The 18,712-nt window shown below is 42.0% G+C and overlaps 61 pseudogenes; all 61 read right to left on the bottom strand.

Moving 5' to 3' along the window:
• Nucleotides 1-62: 62 nt before the first annotated feature.
• Nucleotides 63-181, bottom strand: LOC142736915 (5S ribosomal RNA; annotated as a pseudogene).
• A 253-nt stretch (nt 182-434) lies between these two features.
• Nucleotides 435-553, bottom strand: LOC142737577 (5S ribosomal RNA; annotated as a pseudogene).
• A 67-nt stretch (nt 554-620) lies between these two features.
• On the bottom strand, nt 621-739 carry LOC142736000 (5S ribosomal RNA; annotated as a pseudogene).
• A 67-nt stretch (nt 740-806) lies between these two features.
• On the bottom strand, nt 807-925 carry LOC142736677 (5S ribosomal RNA; annotated as a pseudogene).
• Nucleotides 926-992: 67 nt separating this feature from the next.
• Nucleotides 993-1,111, bottom strand: LOC142737829 (5S ribosomal RNA; annotated as a pseudogene).
• A 67-nt stretch (nt 1,112-1,178) lies between these two features.
• LOC142738090 (5S ribosomal RNA) lies at nt 1,179-1,297 on the bottom strand (annotated as a pseudogene).
• A 67-nt stretch (nt 1,298-1,364) lies between these two features.
• LOC142714285 (5S ribosomal RNA) lies at nt 1,365-1,483 on the bottom strand (annotated as a pseudogene).
• Nucleotides 1,484-1,550: 67 nt separating this feature from the next.
• LOC142728269 (5S ribosomal RNA) lies at nt 1,551-1,669 on the bottom strand (annotated as a pseudogene).
• Nucleotides 1,670-1,736: 67 nt separating this feature from the next.
• On the bottom strand, nt 1,737-1,855 carry LOC142737290 (5S ribosomal RNA; annotated as a pseudogene).
• Nucleotides 1,856-2,108: 253 nt separating this feature from the next.
• On the bottom strand, nt 2,109-2,227 carry LOC142737284 (5S ribosomal RNA; annotated as a pseudogene).
• Nucleotides 2,228-2,294: 67 nt separating this feature from the next.
• On the bottom strand, nt 2,295-2,413 carry LOC142735998 (5S ribosomal RNA; annotated as a pseudogene).
• Nucleotides 2,414-2,480: 67 nt separating this feature from the next.
• LOC142736675 (5S ribosomal RNA) lies at nt 2,481-2,599 on the bottom strand (annotated as a pseudogene).
• Nucleotides 2,600-2,666: 67 nt separating this feature from the next.
• On the bottom strand, nt 2,667-2,785 carry LOC142684776 (5S ribosomal RNA; annotated as a pseudogene).
• A 67-nt stretch (nt 2,786-2,852) lies between these two features.
• Nucleotides 2,853-2,971, bottom strand: LOC142735700 (5S ribosomal RNA; annotated as a pseudogene).
• A 67-nt stretch (nt 2,972-3,038) lies between these two features.
• Nucleotides 3,039-3,157, bottom strand: LOC142681706 (5S ribosomal RNA; annotated as a pseudogene).
• Nucleotides 3,158-3,224: 67 nt separating this feature from the next.
• LOC142728258 (5S ribosomal RNA) lies at nt 3,225-3,343 on the bottom strand (annotated as a pseudogene).
• A 67-nt stretch (nt 3,344-3,410) lies between these two features.
• LOC142714274 (5S ribosomal RNA) lies at nt 3,411-3,529 on the bottom strand (annotated as a pseudogene).
• Nucleotides 3,530-3,782: 253 nt separating this feature from the next.
• On the bottom strand, nt 3,783-3,901 carry LOC142738207 (5S ribosomal RNA; annotated as a pseudogene).
• Nucleotides 3,902-3,967: 66 nt separating this feature from the next.
• LOC142714263 (5S ribosomal RNA) lies at nt 3,968-4,086 on the bottom strand (annotated as a pseudogene).
• A 67-nt stretch (nt 4,087-4,153) lies between these two features.
• LOC142736939 (5S ribosomal RNA) lies at nt 4,154-4,272 on the bottom strand (annotated as a pseudogene).
• A 67-nt stretch (nt 4,273-4,339) lies between these two features.
• On the bottom strand, nt 4,340-4,458 carry LOC142711882 (5S ribosomal RNA; annotated as a pseudogene).
• A 67-nt stretch (nt 4,459-4,525) lies between these two features.
• LOC142737048 (5S ribosomal RNA) lies at nt 4,526-4,644 on the bottom strand (annotated as a pseudogene).
• A 5,179-nt stretch (nt 4,645-9,823) lies between these two features.
• Nucleotides 9,824-9,942, bottom strand: LOC142714252 (5S ribosomal RNA; annotated as a pseudogene).
• A 439-nt stretch (nt 9,943-10,381) lies between these two features.
• On the bottom strand, nt 10,382-10,500 carry LOC142669892 (5S ribosomal RNA; annotated as a pseudogene).
• A 67-nt stretch (nt 10,501-10,567) lies between these two features.
• On the bottom strand, nt 10,568-10,686 carry LOC142714241 (5S ribosomal RNA; annotated as a pseudogene).
• A 67-nt stretch (nt 10,687-10,753) lies between these two features.
• LOC142728247 (5S ribosomal RNA) lies at nt 10,754-10,872 on the bottom strand (annotated as a pseudogene).
• Nucleotides 10,873-10,939: 67 nt separating this feature from the next.
• LOC142669881 (5S ribosomal RNA) lies at nt 10,940-11,058 on the bottom strand (annotated as a pseudogene).
• Nucleotides 11,059-11,125: 67 nt separating this feature from the next.
• On the bottom strand, nt 11,126-11,244 carry LOC142714230 (5S ribosomal RNA; annotated as a pseudogene).
• Nucleotides 11,245-11,311: 67 nt separating this feature from the next.
• On the bottom strand, nt 11,312-11,430 carry LOC142728236 (5S ribosomal RNA; annotated as a pseudogene).
• Nucleotides 11,431-11,497: 67 nt separating this feature from the next.
• Nucleotides 11,498-11,616, bottom strand: LOC142665465 (5S ribosomal RNA; annotated as a pseudogene).
• A 253-nt stretch (nt 11,617-11,869) lies between these two features.
• LOC142672323 (5S ribosomal RNA) lies at nt 11,870-11,988 on the bottom strand (annotated as a pseudogene).
• A 67-nt stretch (nt 11,989-12,055) lies between these two features.
• On the bottom strand, nt 12,056-12,174 carry LOC142695943 (5S ribosomal RNA; annotated as a pseudogene).
• A 67-nt stretch (nt 12,175-12,241) lies between these two features.
• Nucleotides 12,242-12,360, bottom strand: LOC142718419 (5S ribosomal RNA; annotated as a pseudogene).
• Nucleotides 12,361-12,427: 67 nt separating this feature from the next.
• LOC142737226 (5S ribosomal RNA) lies at nt 12,428-12,546 on the bottom strand (annotated as a pseudogene).
• Nucleotides 12,547-12,613: 67 nt separating this feature from the next.
• On the bottom strand, nt 12,614-12,732 carry LOC142737375 (5S ribosomal RNA; annotated as a pseudogene).
• Nucleotides 12,733-12,799: 67 nt separating this feature from the next.
• On the bottom strand, nt 12,800-12,918 carry LOC142690362 (5S ribosomal RNA; annotated as a pseudogene).
• A 67-nt stretch (nt 12,919-12,985) lies between these two features.
• On the bottom strand, nt 12,986-13,104 carry LOC142737879 (5S ribosomal RNA; annotated as a pseudogene).
• Nucleotides 13,105-13,171: 67 nt separating this feature from the next.
• On the bottom strand, nt 13,172-13,290 carry LOC142667518 (5S ribosomal RNA; annotated as a pseudogene).
• A 67-nt stretch (nt 13,291-13,357) lies between these two features.
• On the bottom strand, nt 13,358-13,476 carry LOC142686221 (5S ribosomal RNA; annotated as a pseudogene).
• Nucleotides 13,477-13,543: 67 nt separating this feature from the next.
• On the bottom strand, nt 13,544-13,662 carry LOC142705545 (5S ribosomal RNA; annotated as a pseudogene).
• A 67-nt stretch (nt 13,663-13,729) lies between these two features.
• Nucleotides 13,730-13,848, bottom strand: LOC142695369 (5S ribosomal RNA; annotated as a pseudogene).
• Nucleotides 13,849-13,915: 67 nt separating this feature from the next.
• LOC142704585 (5S ribosomal RNA) lies at nt 13,916-14,034 on the bottom strand (annotated as a pseudogene).
• Nucleotides 14,035-14,101: 67 nt separating this feature from the next.
• LOC142670677 (5S ribosomal RNA) lies at nt 14,102-14,220 on the bottom strand (annotated as a pseudogene).
• Nucleotides 14,221-14,287: 67 nt separating this feature from the next.
• LOC142704255 (5S ribosomal RNA) lies at nt 14,288-14,406 on the bottom strand (annotated as a pseudogene).
• A 67-nt stretch (nt 14,407-14,473) lies between these two features.
• Nucleotides 14,474-14,592, bottom strand: LOC142732090 (5S ribosomal RNA; annotated as a pseudogene).
• Nucleotides 14,593-15,362: 770 nt separating this feature from the next.
• On the bottom strand, nt 15,363-15,481 carry LOC142733656 (5S ribosomal RNA; annotated as a pseudogene).
• A 67-nt stretch (nt 15,482-15,548) lies between these two features.
• Nucleotides 15,549-15,667, bottom strand: LOC142676641 (5S ribosomal RNA; annotated as a pseudogene).
• Nucleotides 15,668-15,734: 67 nt separating this feature from the next.
• LOC142692356 (5S ribosomal RNA) lies at nt 15,735-15,853 on the bottom strand (annotated as a pseudogene).
• A 439-nt stretch (nt 15,854-16,292) lies between these two features.
• LOC142736720 (5S ribosomal RNA) lies at nt 16,293-16,411 on the bottom strand (annotated as a pseudogene).
• A 67-nt stretch (nt 16,412-16,478) lies between these two features.
• Nucleotides 16,479-16,597, bottom strand: LOC142730504 (5S ribosomal RNA; annotated as a pseudogene).
• A 67-nt stretch (nt 16,598-16,664) lies between these two features.
• LOC142714207 (5S ribosomal RNA) lies at nt 16,665-16,783 on the bottom strand (annotated as a pseudogene).
• A 67-nt stretch (nt 16,784-16,850) lies between these two features.
• Nucleotides 16,851-16,969, bottom strand: LOC142714196 (5S ribosomal RNA; annotated as a pseudogene).
• Nucleotides 16,970-17,036: 67 nt separating this feature from the next.
• LOC142738094 (5S ribosomal RNA) lies at nt 17,037-17,155 on the bottom strand (annotated as a pseudogene).
• Nucleotides 17,156-17,222: 67 nt separating this feature from the next.
• LOC142735821 (5S ribosomal RNA) lies at nt 17,223-17,341 on the bottom strand (annotated as a pseudogene).
• A 67-nt stretch (nt 17,342-17,408) lies between these two features.
• LOC142736490 (5S ribosomal RNA) lies at nt 17,409-17,527 on the bottom strand (annotated as a pseudogene).
• A 67-nt stretch (nt 17,528-17,594) lies between these two features.
• Nucleotides 17,595-17,713, bottom strand: LOC142668899 (5S ribosomal RNA; annotated as a pseudogene).
• Nucleotides 17,714-17,780: 67 nt separating this feature from the next.
• On the bottom strand, nt 17,781-17,899 carry LOC142686930 (5S ribosomal RNA; annotated as a pseudogene).
• Nucleotides 17,900-17,966: 67 nt separating this feature from the next.
• LOC142666154 (5S ribosomal RNA) lies at nt 17,967-18,085 on the bottom strand (annotated as a pseudogene).
• Nucleotides 18,086-18,153: 68 nt separating this feature from the next.
• LOC142714186 (5S ribosomal RNA) lies at nt 18,154-18,272 on the bottom strand (annotated as a pseudogene).
• Nucleotides 18,273-18,339: 67 nt separating this feature from the next.
• On the bottom strand, nt 18,340-18,458 carry LOC142736008 (5S ribosomal RNA; annotated as a pseudogene).
• Nucleotides 18,459-18,525: 67 nt separating this feature from the next.
• Nucleotides 18,526-18,644, bottom strand: LOC142714178 (5S ribosomal RNA; annotated as a pseudogene).
• Nucleotides 18,645-18,712: the final 68 nt, after the last annotated feature.

Below are 18,712 nucleotides of genomic sequence, written 5' to 3'. Positions count from 1 at the left end.
ATGCTTTAATCCATAGTCCTTTTTAATCGATTGTGAAACAAAATCTAAACGACATAATAAAAAGTCAACCGCACCACGGATTCCCAGACAGTCTCCCACACTGGTACTAGCGAGGACTTAAGCTGTGTAACTTCTGCGATCTGACGAGAGCAGGCACATTCAGCTTAGAATGGCCATTGACGTTAAATGCTTTAATCCATAGTCCTATTTAATCGATTGTGAAACAAAATCTAAACGACATAATAAAAAGTCAACCGCACCACGGATTCCCAGACAGTCTCCCACATTGGTACTAGCGAGGCCTTAAGCTGTGTAAGTTCTGCAATCTAACGAGAGCAGGCACATTCAGCTTAGACTGGCCATTGACATTAAATGCTTTAATCCATAGTCCTTTTTAATCGATTGTGAAACAAAATCTAAACGACATAATAAAAAGTCAACCGCACCACGGATTCCCAGACAGTCTCCCACACTGGTACTAGCGAGGCCTTAAGCTGTGTAACTTCTGCGATCTGACGAGAGCAGGCACATTCAGCTTAGCATGGCCATTGACATTAAATGCTTTAATCCATAGTCCTTTTTAATCGATTGTGAAACAAAATCTAAACGACATAATAAAAAGTCAACCGCACCACGGATTCCCAGACAGTCTCCCACACTGGTACTAGCGAGGCCTTAAGCTGTGTAACTTCTGCGATCTGACGAGAGCAGGGACATTCAGCTTAGAATAGCCATTGACATTAAATGCTTTAATCCATAGTCCTTTTTAATCGATTGTGAAACAAAATCTAAACGACATAATAAAAATTCAACCGCACCACGGATTCCCAGACAGTCTCCCACACTGGTACTAGCGAGGCCTTAAGCTGTGTAACTTCTGCGATCTGACGAGAGCAGGCACATTCAGCTTAGAATGGCCATTGACATTAAATGCTTTAATCCATAGTCCTATTTAATCTATTGTGAAACAAAATCTAAACGACATAATAAAAAGTCAACCGCACCACTGATTCCCAGACAGTCTCCCACACTCGTACTAGCGAGGCCTTAAGCTGTGTAACTTCTGCGTTCTGACGAGAGCAGGCACATTCAGCTTAGAATGGCCATTGACATTAAAAGCCTTAATCCATAGTCCTATTTAATCTATTGTGAAACAAAATCTAAACAACATAATAAAAAGCCAACCGCACCACGGATTCCCAGACAGTCTCCCACACTGGTACTAGCAAGGCCTTAAGCTGTGTAACTTCTGCGATCTGACGAGAGCAGGCACATTCAGCTTAGAATGGCCACTGACATTAAATGCTTTAATCCATAGTCCTTTTTAATCGATTGTGAAACAAAATCGAAACGACATAATAAAAAGTCAACCGCACCACGGATTCCCAGACAGTCTCCCACACTGGTACTAGCGAGGCCTTAAGCTGTGTAACTTCTGCGATCTGACGAGAGCAGGCACATTCAGCTTAGAATGGCCATTGACATTATATTCTTTAATCCATAGTCCTTTTTAATCGATTGTGAAACAAAATCTAAACGACATAACAAAAAGTCAACCGCACCACGGATTCCCAGACAGTCTCCCACACTGGTACTAGCGAGGCCTTAAGCTGTGTAACTTCTGCGATCTGACGAGAGCAGGGACATTCAGCTTAGAATGGCCATTGACATTAAATGCTTTAATCCATAGTCCTTTTTAATCGATTGTGAAACAAAATCTAAACGACATAATAAAAAGTCAACCGCACCACGGATTCCCAGACAGTCTCCCACACTGGTACTAGCGAGGCCTTAAGCTGTGTAACTTCTGCGATCTGACGAGAGCAGTCACATTCAGCTTAGAATGGCCATTGACGTTAAATGCTTTAATCCATAGTCCTATTTAATCTATTGTGAAACAAAATCTAAACGACATAATAAAAAGTCAACCGCACCACGGATTCCCAGACAGTCTCCCACATTGGTACTAGCGAGGTGTTAAGCTGTGTAAGTTCTGCGATCTAACAAGAGCAGGCACATTCAGCTTAGACTGGCCATTGACATTAAATGCTTTAATCCATAGTCCTTTTTAATCGATTGTGAAACAAAATCTAAACGACATAATAAAAAGTCAACCGCACCACGGATTCCCAGACAGTCTCCCACACTGGTACTAGCGAGGCCTTAAGCCGTGTAACTTCTGCGATCTGACGAGAGCAGGGACATTCAGCTTAGAATAGCCATTGACATTAAATGCTTTAATCCATAGTCCTTTTTAATCGATTGTGAAACAAAATCTAAACGACATAATAAAAAGTCAACCGCACCACGGATTCCCAGACAGTCTCCCACACTGGTACTAGCGAGGCCTTAAGCTGTGTAACTTCTGCGATCTGACGAGAGCAGGGACATTCAGCTTAGAATAGCCATTGACATTAAATGCTTTAATCCATAGTCCTTTTTAATCGATTGTGAAACAAAATCTAAACGACATAATAAAAATTCAACCGCACCACGGATTCCCAGACAGTCTCCCACACTGGTACTAGCGAGGCCTTAAGCTGTGTAACTTCTGCGATCTGACGAGAGCAGGCACATTCAGCTTAGAATGGCCATTGACATTAAATGCTTTAATCCATAGTCCTATTTAATCTATTGTGAAACAAAATCTAAACGACATAATAAAAAGTCAACCGCACCACTGATTCCCAGACAGTCTCCCACACTCGTACTAGCGAGGCCTTAAGCTGTGTAACTTCTGCGATCTGACGAGAGCAGGCACATTCAGCTTAGAATGGCCATTAACATTAAAAGCCTTAATCCATAGTCCTATTTAATCTATTGTGAAACAAAATCTAAACAACATAATAAAAAGCCAACCGCACCACGAATTCCCAGACAGTCTCCCACACTGGTACTAGCAAGGCCTTAAGCTGTGTAACTTCTGCGATCTGACGGGAGCAGGCACATTCAGCTTAGAATGGCCACTGACATTAAATGCTTTAATCCATAGTCCTTTTTAATCGATTGTGAAACAAAATCGAAACGACATAATAAAAAGTCAACCGCACCACGGATTCCCAGACAGTCTCCCACACTGGTACTAGCGAGGCCTTAAGCTGTGTAACTTCTGCGATATGACGAGAGCAGGCACATTCAGCTTAGAATGGCCATTGACATTATATTCTTTAATCCATAGTCCTTTTTAATCGATTGTGAAACAAAATCTAAACGACATAACAAAAAGTCAACCGCACCACGGATTCCCAGACAGTCTCCCACACTGGTACTAGCGAGGCCTTAAGCTGTGTAACTTCTGCGATCTGACGAGAGCAGGGACATTCAGCTTAGAATGGCCATTGACATTAAATGCTTTAATCCATAGTCCTTTTTAATCGATTGTGAAACAAAATCTAAACGACATAATAAAAAGTCAACCGCACCACGGATTCCCAGACAGTCTCCCACACTGGTACTAGCGAGGCCTTAAGCTGTGTAACTTCTGCGATCTGACGAGAGCAGGCACATTCAGCTTAGAATGGCCATTGACGTTAAATGCTTTAATCCATAGTCCTATTTAATCTATTGTGAAACAAAATCTAAACGACATAATAAAAAGTCAACCGCACCACGGATTCCCAGACAGTCTCCCACATTGGTACTAGCGAGGCGTTAAGCTGTGTAAGTTCTGCGATCTAACAAGAGCAGGCACATTCAGCTTAGACTGGCCATTGACATTAAATGCTTTAATCCATAGTCCTTTTTAATCGATTGTGAAACAAAATCTAAACGACATAATAAAAAGTCAACCGCACCACGGATTCCCAGACAGTCTCCCACACTGGTACTAGCGAGGCCTTAAGCTGTGTAACTTCTGCGATCTGACGAGGGCAGGGACATTCAGCTTAGAATGGCCATTGACATTAAATGCTTTAATCCATAGTCCTTTTAATCGATTGTGAAACAAAATCTAAACGACATAATAAAAAGTCAACCGCACCACGGATTCCCAGACAGTCTCCCACACTGGTACTAGCGAGGCCTTAAGCTGTGTAACTTCTGCGATCTGACGAGAGCAGGCACATTCAGCTTAGAATGGCCATTGACGTTAAATGCTTTAATCCATAGTCCTATTTAATCTATTGTGAAACAAAATCTAAACAACATAATAAAAAGCCAACCGCACCACGGATTCCCAGACAGTCACCCACACTGGTACTAGCGAGGCCTTAAGCTGTGTAACTTCTGCAATCTGACGAGAGCAGGCACATTCAGCTTAGAATGGCCATTGACATTAAATGCTTTAATCCATAGTCCTTTTTAATCGATTGTGAAACAAAATCTAAACGACATAATAAAAATTTAACCGCACCACGGATTCCCAGACAGTCTCCCACACTGGTACTAGCGAGGCCTTAAGCTTTGTAACTTCTGCGATCTGACGAGAGCAGGCACATTCAGCTTAGAATGGCCATTGACGTTAAATGCTTTAATCCATAGTCCTATTTAATCTATTGTGAAACAAAATCTAAACGACATAATAAAAAGGCAACCGCACCACGGATTCCCCGACAGTCTCCCACACTGGTACTAGCGAGGCCTTAAGCTGTGTAACTTCTGCGATCTGACGAGAGCAGGCACATTCAGCTTAGAATGGCCGTTGACATTAAAAGCCTTAATCCATAGTCCTATTTAATCTATTGTGAAACAAAATCTAAACAACATAATAAAAAGTCAACCGCACCACGGATTCCCAGAGTGTCTCCCACACTGGTACTAGCGAGGCCTTTAGCTGTGTAACTTCTGCGATTTGACGAGAGCAGGGAAATTCAGCTTAGAATGGCCATTGACATTAAATGCTTTAATCCATAGTCCTATTTAATCTATTGTGAAACAAAATCTAAACGACATAATAAAAAGTCAACCGCACCACGGATTCCCAGACAGTCTCCCACACTGGTACTAGCGAGGTTTTAAGCTGTGTAACTTCTGCAATCTGACGAGAGCAGGGACATTCAGCTTAGAATGGCCATTGACATTAAATGCTTTAACCCCTTCCCGCTCCTTGACGTACTATTACGTCATGGCAGCTGTATCGTTCGCGCTCCATGCCGTAATAGTACGTCTCGGGAGTAACGGCCGTTTCGGCCGTCCTCCCGACACATACAGGAGCTGTGACGCTGCTGTCTTGTTCAGCAGCTGTCACAGCTCCTACAGCGGGGACCGATCGCTGTGTCCCCGCTGATTAACCCCTTAAAAGCCGCGTTCTATAGAGATCGCGGCTTTTTAGGGGTTAAGCTGCCATCGCCGGCCTGCTACGCGATAGCGGCCGGCGATGGTGACTATGGCAACCGGACACCAAACAATGGCGTCCGGCGATGCCATAGACGGAAGCCTAGTGGGTCCTGACAACGTCAGGACCCACTATGCTTGCTGTCAGTGAGTAGCTGACAGTTCTAATACACTGCACTACGCATGTAGTGCAGTGTATTAGAATAGCGATCAGGGCCTCCTGCCCTCATGTCCCCTAGTGGGACAAAGTAATAAAGTAAAAAAAAAGTTAAAAAAAGATGTGTAAAAATAAGAAAATAAAAGTTTTAAAAGTAATAAAAGTAAAAGTCCCACTTTTTCCCTTATCAGGCCTTTATTATTAATAAAAATATATAAACAAACAAATAAACTATACATAATTGGTATCGCCGCGTCCGTAACGGCCTGAACTACAAAATTATTTTGTTATTTATTCCGCACGGTGAACGCCGTAAAAAAAAATATTAATAAACCGTACCACAATCACAATTGTTTGGTCACTTCACCTCCCAAAAAATGGAATAAAAAGAGATCAAAAAGTCGCATGTACCGAAAAATGGTACTGATGGAAAATACAGTTCGTTACGCAAAAAATAAGTCCTCGCACGGCTTTATTGATTGAAAAATAAAAACGTTATGGCTCTTAGAATAAGGTAACACAAAAAGTGAATGATTGTTTACAAAACGTATTTTATTGTGCAAACGCCATAAGACATAAAAAAAAACTATAAACATCTGGTATCGCCGTAATCGTCTCGCCCCGCAGAATAAAGTGAATATGTCATTTATAGCGCACGGTGAACGCTGTAAAAAAAAAAGTATACAAAAACAATAGTAGAATTGCTGTTTATTAGTCACCACGCCACCTAAAAATGGAATAAAAACTGATCAAAAAGCCGCATGCACCCCATGAAAACTACAATGGATTCCTCAAGGGGTCTAGTTTCCAAATTGGGGTCACTTTTGGGGGGTTTCCAATGTTTTGGCACCACAAGACCTCTTCAAACCGGACATGGTGCCTAATAAAAAAGAGGGCTCAAAATCCGCTAGGTGCTCCTTTGCTTCGGAGGCCGGCGCTTCAGTCCATTACCGCCCGAGGGCAACATGTGGGATATTTCTCTAAACTGCAGAATCTGGGCAATAAGTATTGAGTTGCGTTTCTCTGATAAATCCTTTTGTGTTATAAAAAAAATGGTATAAAAAGAGTAAATTTCACCTCTACTTTGCTCTAAATTTCTGTGAAACACCTAAAGGGTTCATAAACTTTCTAAATGCTGTTGTGAATACTTTGAGGGGTCTAGTTTCTAAAATGGGGTGTTTGATAGGGGTTTCTAATATATGGGCCCCTCAAAGCAACTTCAGAACTGAACTGGAACCTAAAAAAATAAATAAATGAGGCAATACTTCGCTTCTTACATTATACTGATAATGAGCCGTGCCCACTCCGAGATGACCCCAGTTTTGACCGTTTGTATAAACGGAGACCCCTATTAGACCGTTCCAGTGCCCGGTTTTCCCAAGCATACACCCCCGAGAAGTGTTTTTCTATTGATGAGTCCCTGGTACATTTTAAAGGGAGGGTTCAATTCCGCCAGTACCTGCCAGGTAAGAGGGCAAGGTATGGCGTGAAGATGTATAAGCTGTGCGAGAGTGCATCAGGGTATACCTACAGGTTTAGGATATATGAAGGAAAGGCCACCCCCAAACCAGACTGTATCCTGGACTACAATAGGTACATGGGAGGGATGGACTTGTCAAATCAAGTCCTGAAGCCCTACAGCGCCATGCGGTGTAGTATAAGAAGCTGGCCGGGCACATCATACAGATGGCTTTGTACAATGCGTATGTGCTACGTCGATGTGCAGGCCAGACGGGAACTTTCCTGGAATTTCAAGATCTAATCTTTAGGGACCAGGAAGGGGGGGCGCATCGTACCAGGGCAACACTTTCCAGGAGAAGGTCCCCAAACCGGTGGAAAGGGAAAGAGTCAAAAGAGGTGCAGAGTCTGCTATAAGAGGGGGATAAGGAAGAACACAATATACCAATGTGACACGTGTCCCGAAAAACCAGGGCTCTGTATAAAAGATTGTTTTAAAATGTATCATACATCCCTTGATTTTCAATTTACCCTGATGCACTCCGCACAGCTTACCCCCCTCATCTTTCCCTTCTGAGCCCTGCCGTATGCCCAGGCAGCTGATAACAGCCACATGTAGGGTATTGTCGTACCCAGGAGAACCCACATTACAATTTAAGGGGTGTATATCTCCGGTGGCGCATGCTGGGCACACTATATTGGACACTGAAATGGCATATACATATATAAAATTGCAAATCTCACACTGCACCATCTGCTGCGCATTATCTTTTACACAGTACCTGTGGGGTCAAAATGCTCACTACACCTCTAGATGAATGTCTTAAGGGGTGTAGTTTTTAAAATGGGGTCACTTCTCGGGGGTTTCAACTGTACTGGTACCTCAGGGGCTTCTGCATACATGACTTAGCACCAGAAAAGCTCCAGTAGGCCAAATGGTGGTCCTTTCCTTCTGAGCCCTCCCATGGGCCCAAAGGGCAGTTTATCACCACAAATGGGGTATTGCCGCACTAAGGACAAATTGGGCAACAAAATGGGGTATGTTGTTCCTTGTGAAAATAAGAAATTTTGATCAAAAATGACATCTTATTGGAAAAAATATCATTTTTTTCATTTCACAGCCCAATTCAAATAGGTGCTGTGAAAAAACTGTGCGGTCAAAATGATAACAAAAACCATAAATGAATTCCTTGAGGGGTGTAGTTTCCAAAATGGGGTCACTTCTGGTGGGTTTCCATTGCTTTGATACCTCTGGGGCTCTGCAAATGCAACATGGCACCCGAAAACCAATCCAGCAAAATCTGGACTCCAACAAACACATAGCGCTCCTTTCCGTCTGAGCCCTCCCATGGGCCCAAACGGCAGTTTATCACCACAAATGGGGTATTGCCGCACTAAGGACAAATTGGGCAACAAAATGGGGTATGTTGTTCCCTGTGAAAATAAGAAATTTTGATCAAAAATGACATCTTATTGGAAAAAATATAATTTTTTTCATTTCACAGCCCAATTCAAATAGGTGCTGTGAAAAACCTGTGCGGTCAAAATGATAACAAAAACCATAAATGAATTCCTTGAGGGGTGTAGTTTCCAAAATGGGGTCACTTCTGGTGGGTTTCCATTGCTTTGATACCTCTGGGGCTCTGCAAATGCGACATGGCACCCGAAAACCAATCCAGCAAAATCTGGACTCCAACAAACACATAGCGCTCCTTTCCTTCTGAGCCCTCCCATGGGCCCAAACGGCAGTTTATCACCACAAATGGGGTATTGCCGCACTAAGGACAAATTGGGCAACAAAATGGGGTATGTTGTTCCTTGTGAAAATAAGAAAATTTGATCAAAAATGACATTTTATTGGAAAAAATATCATTTTTTTCATTTCACAGCCCAATTCAAATAGGTGCTGTGAAAAAACTGTGCGGTCAAAATGATAACAAAAACCATAAATGAATTCCTTGAGGGGTGTAATTTCCAAAATGGGGTCACTTCTGGTGGGTTTCCATTGTTTTGATACCTCAACGCCTCTTCAAACCTGGCATGCTGCCTAAAATATATTCTAATAAAAAAGAGGCCTCAAAATGCACTAGGTGCTTCTTTGCTTCTAGGGCTTGTGTTTTAGTCCACGAGCGCAGTAGGGCCACATGTGGGACATTTCTAAAAACTGCAGAATCTGGACAATACATATTTAGTAGTGTTTCTCTGGTAAAACCTTCTCTGTTACTAAAAAAAAATTGAATAAAATTGAAATTCAGCAGAAAAAATGAAATTTGCAAATTTAATTTCCACTTTGCTTTAATTCCTGTGAAATGCCTGAAGGGTTAAAAAACTTTCTATATGCTGTTTTGAATACTTTGAGGGGTCTAGTTTTTAAAATGGGGTGTTTTATGGGGGTTTCTAATACATAGGCCCCTCAAATCCACTTCAGAACTGAACTGGCACCTTCAAAAAAAGGCTTTTGAAATTTTCTTAAGAATATGAGAAATTGCTGTTTATGTTCTAAGCCTTGTAACGTCCAAGAAAAATAAAAGAATGTTCAAAAAACGATGCCAATCTAAAGTAGACATATGGGAAATGTGAACTAGTAACTATTTTGGGTGGTATAACCGTCTGTTTTTCAAGCAGATGCATTTAAATTCTGAAAAATGCTATTTTTTGTAAATTTTCTCTAAATTTTGCAATTTTTCACAAATAAAGACTGAATATATCGACCAAATTTTACCACGAACATGAAGCCCAAAGTGTCACGAGAAAACAATCTCAGAATCGCTTGGATAGGTTTAAGCATTCCGACGTTATTACCACATAAAGTGAAATATGTCAGATTTGAAAAATGGGCTCTGAGCCTTAAGGCCCAAACTAGGCTGCGTCCTTAAGGGGTTAATCCATAGTCCTTTTTAATCGATTGTGAAACAAAATCTAAACGACATAATAAAAAGTCAACCGCACCACGGATTCCCAGACAGTCTCCCACACTGGTACTAGCGAGGCCTTAAGCTGTGTAACTTCTGCGATCTGACGAGAGCAGGCACATTCAGCTTAGAATGGCCATTGACGTTAAATGCTTTAATCCATAGTCCTATTTAATCTATTGTGAAACAAAATCTAAACGACATAATAAAAAGTCAACCGCACCACGGATTCCCAGACAGTCTCCCACACTGGTACTAGCGAGGTTTTAAGCTGTGTAACTTCTGCAATCTGACGAGAGCAGGGACATTCAGCTTAGAATGGCCATTGACATTAAATGCTTTAATCCATAGTCCTTTTTAATCGATTGTGAATCAAAATATAAACGACATAATAAAAATTCAACCGCTCCACGGATTCACAGACAGTCTCCCACACTGGTACTAGCGAGGCCTTAAGTTGTGTAACTTTTGTGATCTGACGAGAGGAGGGACATTTAGCTTAGAATGGCCATTGACATTAAATGCTTTAATCCATAGTCCTTTTTAATCGATTGTGAAACAAAATCTAAACGACATAATAAAAATTCAACCGCACCACGGATTCCCAGACAGTCTCCCACACTGGTACTAGCGAGGCCTTAAGCTGTGTAACTTCTGTGTTCTGACGAGAGCAGGCACATTCAGCTTAGAATGGCCATTGACGTTAAATTCTTTAATCCATAGTCCTATTTAATCTATTGTGAAACAAAATCTAAACGACATAATAAAAAGTCAACCGCACCACGGATTCCCAGACAGTCTCCCACACTGGTACTAGCGAGGCCTTAAGCTGTGTAACTTCTGCGATCTGACGAGAGCAGGCACATTCAGCTTAGAATGGCCATTGACATTAAATGCTTTAATCCATAGTCCTTTTTAATCGATTGTGAAACAAAATCTAAACGACATAATAAAAAGTCAACCGCACCACGGATTCCCAGACAGTCTCCCACACTGGTACTAGCGAGGCCTTAAGCTGTGTAACTTCTGCGATCTGACGAGAGCAGGGACATTCAGCTTAGAATGGCCATTGACATTAAATGCTTTAATCCATAGTCCTTTTTAATCGATTGTGAAACAAAATCTAAACGACATAATAAAAATTCAACCGCACCACGGATTCCCAGACAGTCTCCCACACTGGTACTAGCGAGGCCTTAAGCTGTGTAACTTCTGTGTTCTGACGAGAGCAGGCACATTCAGCTTAGAATGGCCATTGACGTTAAATTCTTTAATCCATAGTCCTATTTAATCTATTGTGAAACAAAATCTAAACGACATAATAAAAAGTCAACCGCACCACGGATTCCCAGACAGTCTCCCACACTGGTACTAGCGAGGCCTTAAGCTGTGTAACTTCTGCGATCTGACGAGAGCAGGCACATTCAGCTTAGAATGGCCATTGACATTAAATGCTTTAATCCATAGTCCTTTTTAATCGATTGTGAAACAAAATCTAAACGACATAATAAAAAGTCAACCGCACCACGGATTCCCAGACAGTCTCCCACACTGGTACTAGCGAGGCCTTAAGCTGTGTAACTTCTGCGATCTGACGAGAGCAGGGACATTCAGCTTAGAATGGCCATTGACATTAAATGCTTTAATCCATAGTCCTTTTTAATCGATTGTGAAACAAAATCTAAACGACATAATAAAAATTCAACCACACCACGTATTCCCATACAGTCTCCCACACAGGTACTAGCAAGGCCTTAAGCTGTGTAACTTCTGCGATCTGACGAGAGCAGGCACATTCAGCTTAGAATGGCGATTGACATTAAATGCTTTAATCCATAGTCCTTTTTAATCGATTGTGAAACAAAATCTAAACGACATAATAAAACATCAACCGCACCATGGATTCCCAGACAGTCTCCCACACTGGTACTAGCGAGGTTTTAAGCTGTGTAACTTCTGCGATCTGACGAGAGCAGGGACGTTCAGCTTAGAATGGCCATTGACATTAAATGCTTTAATCTATAGTCCTTTTTAATCGATTGTGAAACAAAATCTAAACGACATAATAAAAATTCAACCGCACCACGGATTCCCAGACAGTCTCCCACACTGGTACCAGCGAGGCCTTAAGCTGTGTAACTTCTGCGATCTGACGAGAGCAGGCACATTCAGCTTAGAATGGCCATTGACGCTTAATGCTTTAATCCATAGTCCTATTTAATCTATTGTGAAACAAAATCTAAACGACATAATAAAAAGTCAACCGCACCACGGATTCCCAGACAGTCTCCCACACTGGTACTAGCGAGGCGTTAAGCTGTGTAACTTCTGCGATCTAACGAGAGCAGGCACATTCAGCTTAGAATAGCCATTGACAATAAATGCTTTAATCCATAGTCCTTTTTAATCGATTGTTAAACAAAATCTAAACGACATAATAAAATGTCAACCGCACCACGGATTCCCAGACAGTCTCCCACACTGGTACTAGCGAGGCCTTAAGCTGTGTAACTTCTGCGATCTGACGAGAGCAGGCACATTCAGCTTAGAATGGCCATTGACATTAGAAGCCTTAATCCATAGTCCTATTTAATCTATTGTGAAACAAAATCTAAACAACATAATAAAAAGTCAACCGCACCGCGGATTCTCAGAGAGTCTCCCACACTGGTACTAGCGAGGCCTTAAGCTGTGTAACTTCTGCGATCTGACGAGAGCAGGCACATTCAGCTTAGAATGGCCATTGACATTAAATGCTTTAATCCATAGTCCTTTTTAATCGATTGTGAAACAAAATCTAAACGACATAATAAAAAGTCAACTGCACCACGGATTCCCAAACAGTCTCCCACACTGGTACTAGCGAGGCCTTAAGCTGTGTAACTTCTGCGTTCTGACGAGAGCAGGCACATTCAGCTTAGAATGGCCATTGACATTAAATGATTTAATCCATAGTCCTTTTTAATCGATTGTGAAACAAAATCTAAACGACATAATAAAAAGTCAACCGCACCACGGATTCCCAGACAGTCTCCCACACTGGAACTAGTGAGGCCTTAAGCTGTGTAACTTCTGCGATCTGACGAGAGCAGGCACATTCAGCTTAGAAAGGCCATTGACATTAAATGCTTTAATCCATAGTCCTTTTTAATCGATTGTGAAACAAAATCTAAACGACATAATAAAAAGTCAACCGCACCACGGATTCCCAGACAGTCTCCCACACTGGTACTAGCGAGGCCTTAAGCTGAGTAACTTCTGCGATCAGACGAGAGCAGGGACATTCAGCTGAGAATGGCCATTGACATTAAATTTTTTAATCCATAGTCCTTTTTTATCGATTGTGAAACAAAATATAAACGACATAATAAAAATTCAACCGCGCCACGGATTCCCAGACAGTCTCCCACACTGGTACTAGCGAGGCCTTAAGCTGTGTAACTTCTGCGATCTGACGAGAGCAGGAACATTCAGCTTAGAATGGCCATTGACGTTAAATGCTTTAATCTATAGTCCTATTTGATCTATTGTGAAACAAAATCTAAACGACATAATAAAAAGTCAACCGCACCACGGATTCCCAGACAGTCTCCCACACTTGTACTAGCGAGGCCCTAAGCTGTGTAACTTCTACGATCTGACGAGAGCAGGCACATTCAGCTTAGAATGGCCATTGACATTAAATGCTTTAATCCATAGTCCTTTTTAATCGATTGTGAAACAAAATCTAAACGACATAATAAAAAGTCAACCGCACCACGGATTCCCAGACAGTCTCCCACACTGGTACTAGCGAGGCCTTAAGCTGTGTAACTTCTGCGATCTGACGAGAGGAGGCACATTCAGCATAGAATGGCCATTGACATTAAATGCTTTAATCCATAGTCCTTTTTAATCGATTGTGAAACAAAATCTAAACGACATAATAAAAAGTCAACCGCACCACAGATTCCCAGACAGTCTCCCACACTGGTACTAGCGAGGCGTTAAGCTGTGTAACTTCTGCGATCTAACGAGAGCAGGCACATTCAGCTTAGAATGGCCATTGACATTAAATGTTATAATCCATAGTCCTTTTTAATCGATTGTGAAACAAAATCTAAACGACATAATAAAAAGTCAACCGCACCACGGATTCCCAGACAGTCTCCCACACTGGTACTAGCGAGGCGTTAAGCTGTGTAACTTCTGCGATCTAACGAGAGCAGGCACATTCAGCTTGGAATGGCCATTGACATTAAATGCTTTAATCCATAGTCCTTTTTAATCGATTGTGAAACAAAATCTAAACGACATAATAAAAAGTCAACCGCACCACGGACTCCCAGCCAGTCTCCCACACTGGTACGAGCGAGGCCTTAAGCTGTGTAACTTCTGCGATCTGACGAGAGCAGGCACATTCAGCTTAGAATGGCCATTGACGTTAAATGCTTTAATCCATAGTCCTATTTAATCTATTGTGAAACAAAATCTAAACGACATAATAAAAAGTCAACCGCACCATGGATTCCCAGACAGTCTCCCACACTGGTACTAGAGAGGCCTTAAGCTGTGTAACTTCTGCGATCTGACGAGAGCAGGAACATTCAGCTTAGAAGGGCCATTGACATTAAAAGGCTTAATCCATAGTCCTATTTAATCTATTGTGAAACAAAATCTAAACAACATAATAAAAAGTCAACCGCACCACGGATTCCCAGACAGTCTCCCACAATGGTACTAGCGAGGCCTTAAGCTGTGTAACTTCTGCGATCTGACGAGAGCAGGGACATTCAGCTTAGAATGGCCATTGACATTAAATGCTTTAATCCATAGTCCTTTTTAATCTATTGTGAAACAAAATCTAAACGACATAATAAAAATGCAACCCCACCACGGATTCCCAGACAGTCTCCCACACTGGTACTAGCGAGGACTTAAGCTGTGTAACTTCTGCGTTCTGACGAGAGCAGGCACATTCACCTTAGAATGGCCATTGACGTTAAATGCTTTAATCCATAGTCCTATTTAATCTATTGTGAAACAAAATCTAAACGACATAATAAAAAGTCAACCGCACCACGGATTCCCAGACAGTCTCCCACACTGGTACTAGTGAGGCCTTAGGGTATGTGCACACACACTAATTACGTCCGTAAATGACGGACGTATTTCGGCCGCAAGTAGTGGACCGAACACAGTGCAGGGAGCCGGGCTCCTAGCATCATACTTATGTACGACGCTAGGAGTCCCTGCCTCTCTGTGGAACTACTGTCCCGTACTGAAAACATGATTACAGTACGGGACAGTTGTCCTGCAGAGAGGCAGGGACTCCTAGCATCGTATATAACTATGATGCTAGGAGCCCGGCTCCCTGCAGTGTGTTCGGTCCGGTACTTGCGGCCGAAATACGTCCATCAATTACGGACGTAATTAGTGTGTGTGCACATACCCTTAAGCTGTGTAACTTCTGCGATCTGACGAGAGCAGGCACATTCAGCTTAGAATGGCCATTGACATTAAATGATTTAATCCATAGTCCTTTTTAATCGATTGTGAAACAAAATCTAAACGACATAATAAAAAGTCAACCGCACCACGGATTCCCAGACAGTCTCCCACACTGGTACTTGTGAGGCCTTAAGCTGTGTAACTTCTGCGATCTGACGAGAGCAGGCACATTCAGCTTAGAATGGCCATTGACATTAAATGCTTTAATCCATAGTCCTTTTTAATCGATTGTGAAACAAAATATAAAGGACATAATAAAAACTCAACCGCACCACGGATTCCAAGACAGTCTCCCACACTGGTACTAGCGAGGCCTTAAGCTGTGTAACTTCTGCGATCTGACGAGAGCAGGCACATTCAGCTTAGAATGGCCATTGACGTTAAATGCTTTAATCCATAGTCCTATTTGATCTATTGTGAAACAAAATCTAAACGACATAATAAAAAGTCAACCGTACTACGGATTCCCAGACAGCCTCCCACACTGGTACTAGCGAGGCCTTAAGCTGTGTAACTTCTGCGTTCTGACGAGAGCAGGCACATTCAGCTTAGAATGGCCATTGACATTAAATGCTTTAATCCATAGTCCTTTTTAATCGATTGTGAAACAAAATCTAAACTACATAATAAAAAGTCAACCGCACCACGGATTCCCAGACAGTCTCCCACACTGGTCCTAGCGAGGCCTTAAGCTGTGTAACTTCTGTGATCTGACGAGAGCAGGGACATTCAGCTTAGAAGGGCCATTGACATTAAAAGCCTTAATCCATAGTCCTATTTAATCTATTGTGAAACAAAATCTAAACAACATAATAAAAAGTCAACCGCACCACGGATTCCCAGACAGTCTCCCACACTGGTCCTAGCGAGGCCTTAAGCTGTGTAACTTCTGTGATCTGACGAGAGCAGGGACATTCAGCTTAGAATGGCCATTGACATTAAATGCTTTAATCCATAGTCCTTTTTAATCGATTGTGAAACAAAATCTAAACGACATAATAAAAATGCAACCGCACCACGGATTCCCAGACAGTCTCCCACACTGGTACTAGCGAGGCCTTAAGCTGTGTAACTTCTGCGTTCTGATGAGAGCAGGCACATTCAGCTTAGAATGGCCATTGACTTTAAAAGCCTTAATCCATAGTCCTATTTAATCTATTGTGAAACAAAATCTAAACAACATAATAAAAAGTCAACCGCACCACAGATTCCCAGAGAGTCTCCCACACTGGTACTAGCGAGGCCTTAAGCTGTGTAACTTCTGCGATCTGACGAGAGCAGGCACATTCAGCTTAGAATGGCCATTGACATTAAATGCTTTAATCCATAGTCCTTTTTAATCGATTGTGAAACAAAATCTAAACGACATAATAAAAAGTCAACCGCACCACGGATTCCCAGACAGTCTCCCACACTGGTACTAGCGAGGCCTTAAGCTGTGTAACTTCTGCGATCTGACGAGAGCAGGCACATTCAGCTTAGAATGGCCATTGACGTTAAATGCTTTAATCCATAGTCCTATTTAATCTATTGTGAAACAAAATCTAAACGACATAATAAAAAGTCAACCGCACCACGGATTCCCAGACAGTCTCCCACACTGGTACTAGCGAGGCCTTAAGCTGTGTAACTTCTGCGATCTGACGAGAGCAGGCACATTCAGCTTAGAATGGCCATTGACTTTAAATGCTTTAATCCATAGTCCTTTTTAATCGATTGTGAAACAAAATCTAAACGACATAATAAAAAGTCAACCGCACCACGGATTCCCAGACAGTCTCCCACACTGGTACTAGCGAGGCCTTAAGCTGAGTAACTTCTGCGATCTGACGAGAGCAGGGACACTCAGCTTAGAATGGCCATTGACATTAAATGCTTTAATCCATAGTCCTTTTTAATCGATTGTGAAACAAAATCTAAACGACATAATAGAAAGTCAACCGCACCACTGATTCCCAGACAGTCTCCCACACTGGTACTAGCGAGGCCTTAAGCTGTGTAACTTCTGCGATCTGACGAGAGCAGGCACATTCAGCTTAGAATGGCCATTGACATTAAATGCTTTAATCCATAGTCCTTTTTAATCGATTGTGAAACAAAATCTAAACGACATAATAAAAAGTCAACCGCACCACGGATTCCCAGACAGTCTCCCACACTGGTACTAGCGAGGCCTTAGGCTGTGTAACTTCTGCGATCTGACGAGAGCAGGCACATTCAGCTTAGAATGGCCATTGACATTAAATGCTTTAATCCATAGTCCTTTTTAATCGATTGTGAAACAAAATCTAAACGACATAATAAAAAGTCAACCGCACCACGGATTCCCAGACAGTCTCCCACACTGGTACTAGCGAGGCCTTAAGCTGTGTAACTTCTGCGATCTGACGAGAGCAGGCACATTCAGCTTAAAATGGCCATTGCCATTAAAAGCTTTAATCCATAGTCCTTTTTAATCGATTGTGAAACAAAATCTAAACGACATAATAAAAAGTCAACCGCACCACGGATTCCCAGACAGTCTCCCACACTGGTTCTAGCGAGGCCTTAAGCTGTGTAGCTTCTGCGATCTGACGAGAGCAGGCACATTCAGCTTAGAATGGCCATTGACTTTAAAAGCCTTAATCCATAGTCCTATTTAATCTATTGTGAAACAAAATCTAAACAACATAATACAAAGTCAACCGCACCACAGATTCCCAGAGAGTCTCCCACACTGGTACTAGCGAGGCCTTAAGCTGTGTAACTTCTGCGATCTGACGAGAGCAGGCACATTCAGCTTAGAATGGCCTTTGACATTAAATGCTTTAATCCATAGTCCTTTTTAAATCGATTGTGAAACAAAATCTAAACGACATAATAAAAAGTCAACCGCACCACGGATTCCCAGACAGTCTCCCACACTGGTACTAGCGAGGCCTTAAGCTGTGTAACTTCTGCGATCTGACGAGAGCAGGCACATTCAGCTTAGAATGGCCATTGACATTAAATGCTTTAATCCATAGTCCTTTTTAATCGATTGTGAAACAAAATCTAAACAACATAATAAAAAGTCAACCGCACCACGGATTCCCAGACAGTCTCCCACACTGGTACTAGCGAGGCCTTAAGCTGTGTAACTTCTGCGATCTGACGAGAGCAGGCACATTCAGCTTAGAAAGGCCATTGACATTAAATGCTTTAATCCATAGTCCTTTTTAATCGATTGTGAAACAAAATCTAAACGACATAATAAAAAGTCAACCGCACCACGGATTCCCAGACAGTCTCCCACACTGGTACTAGCGAGGCCTTAAGCTGTGTAACTTCTGCGATCTGACGAGAGCAGGCACATTCAGCTTAGAATGGCCATTGACATTAAATGCTTTAATCCATAGTCCTTTTTAATCGATTGTGAAACAAAATCTAAACTACATAATAAAAA

Source organism: Rhinoderma darwinii, chromosome 1, assembly GCF_050947455.1.
Source record: "Rhinoderma darwinii isolate aRhiDar2 chromosome 1, aRhiDar2.hap1, whole genome shotgun sequence".
NCBI classification, from domain to species: Eukaryota; Metazoa; Chordata; class Amphibia; order Anura; family Rhinodermatidae; genus Rhinoderma; species Rhinoderma darwinii.
The sequence above is the reverse complement of the archived record's forward strand: the minus strand, read 5'-3'. Positions and strand labels throughout refer to the sequence as shown.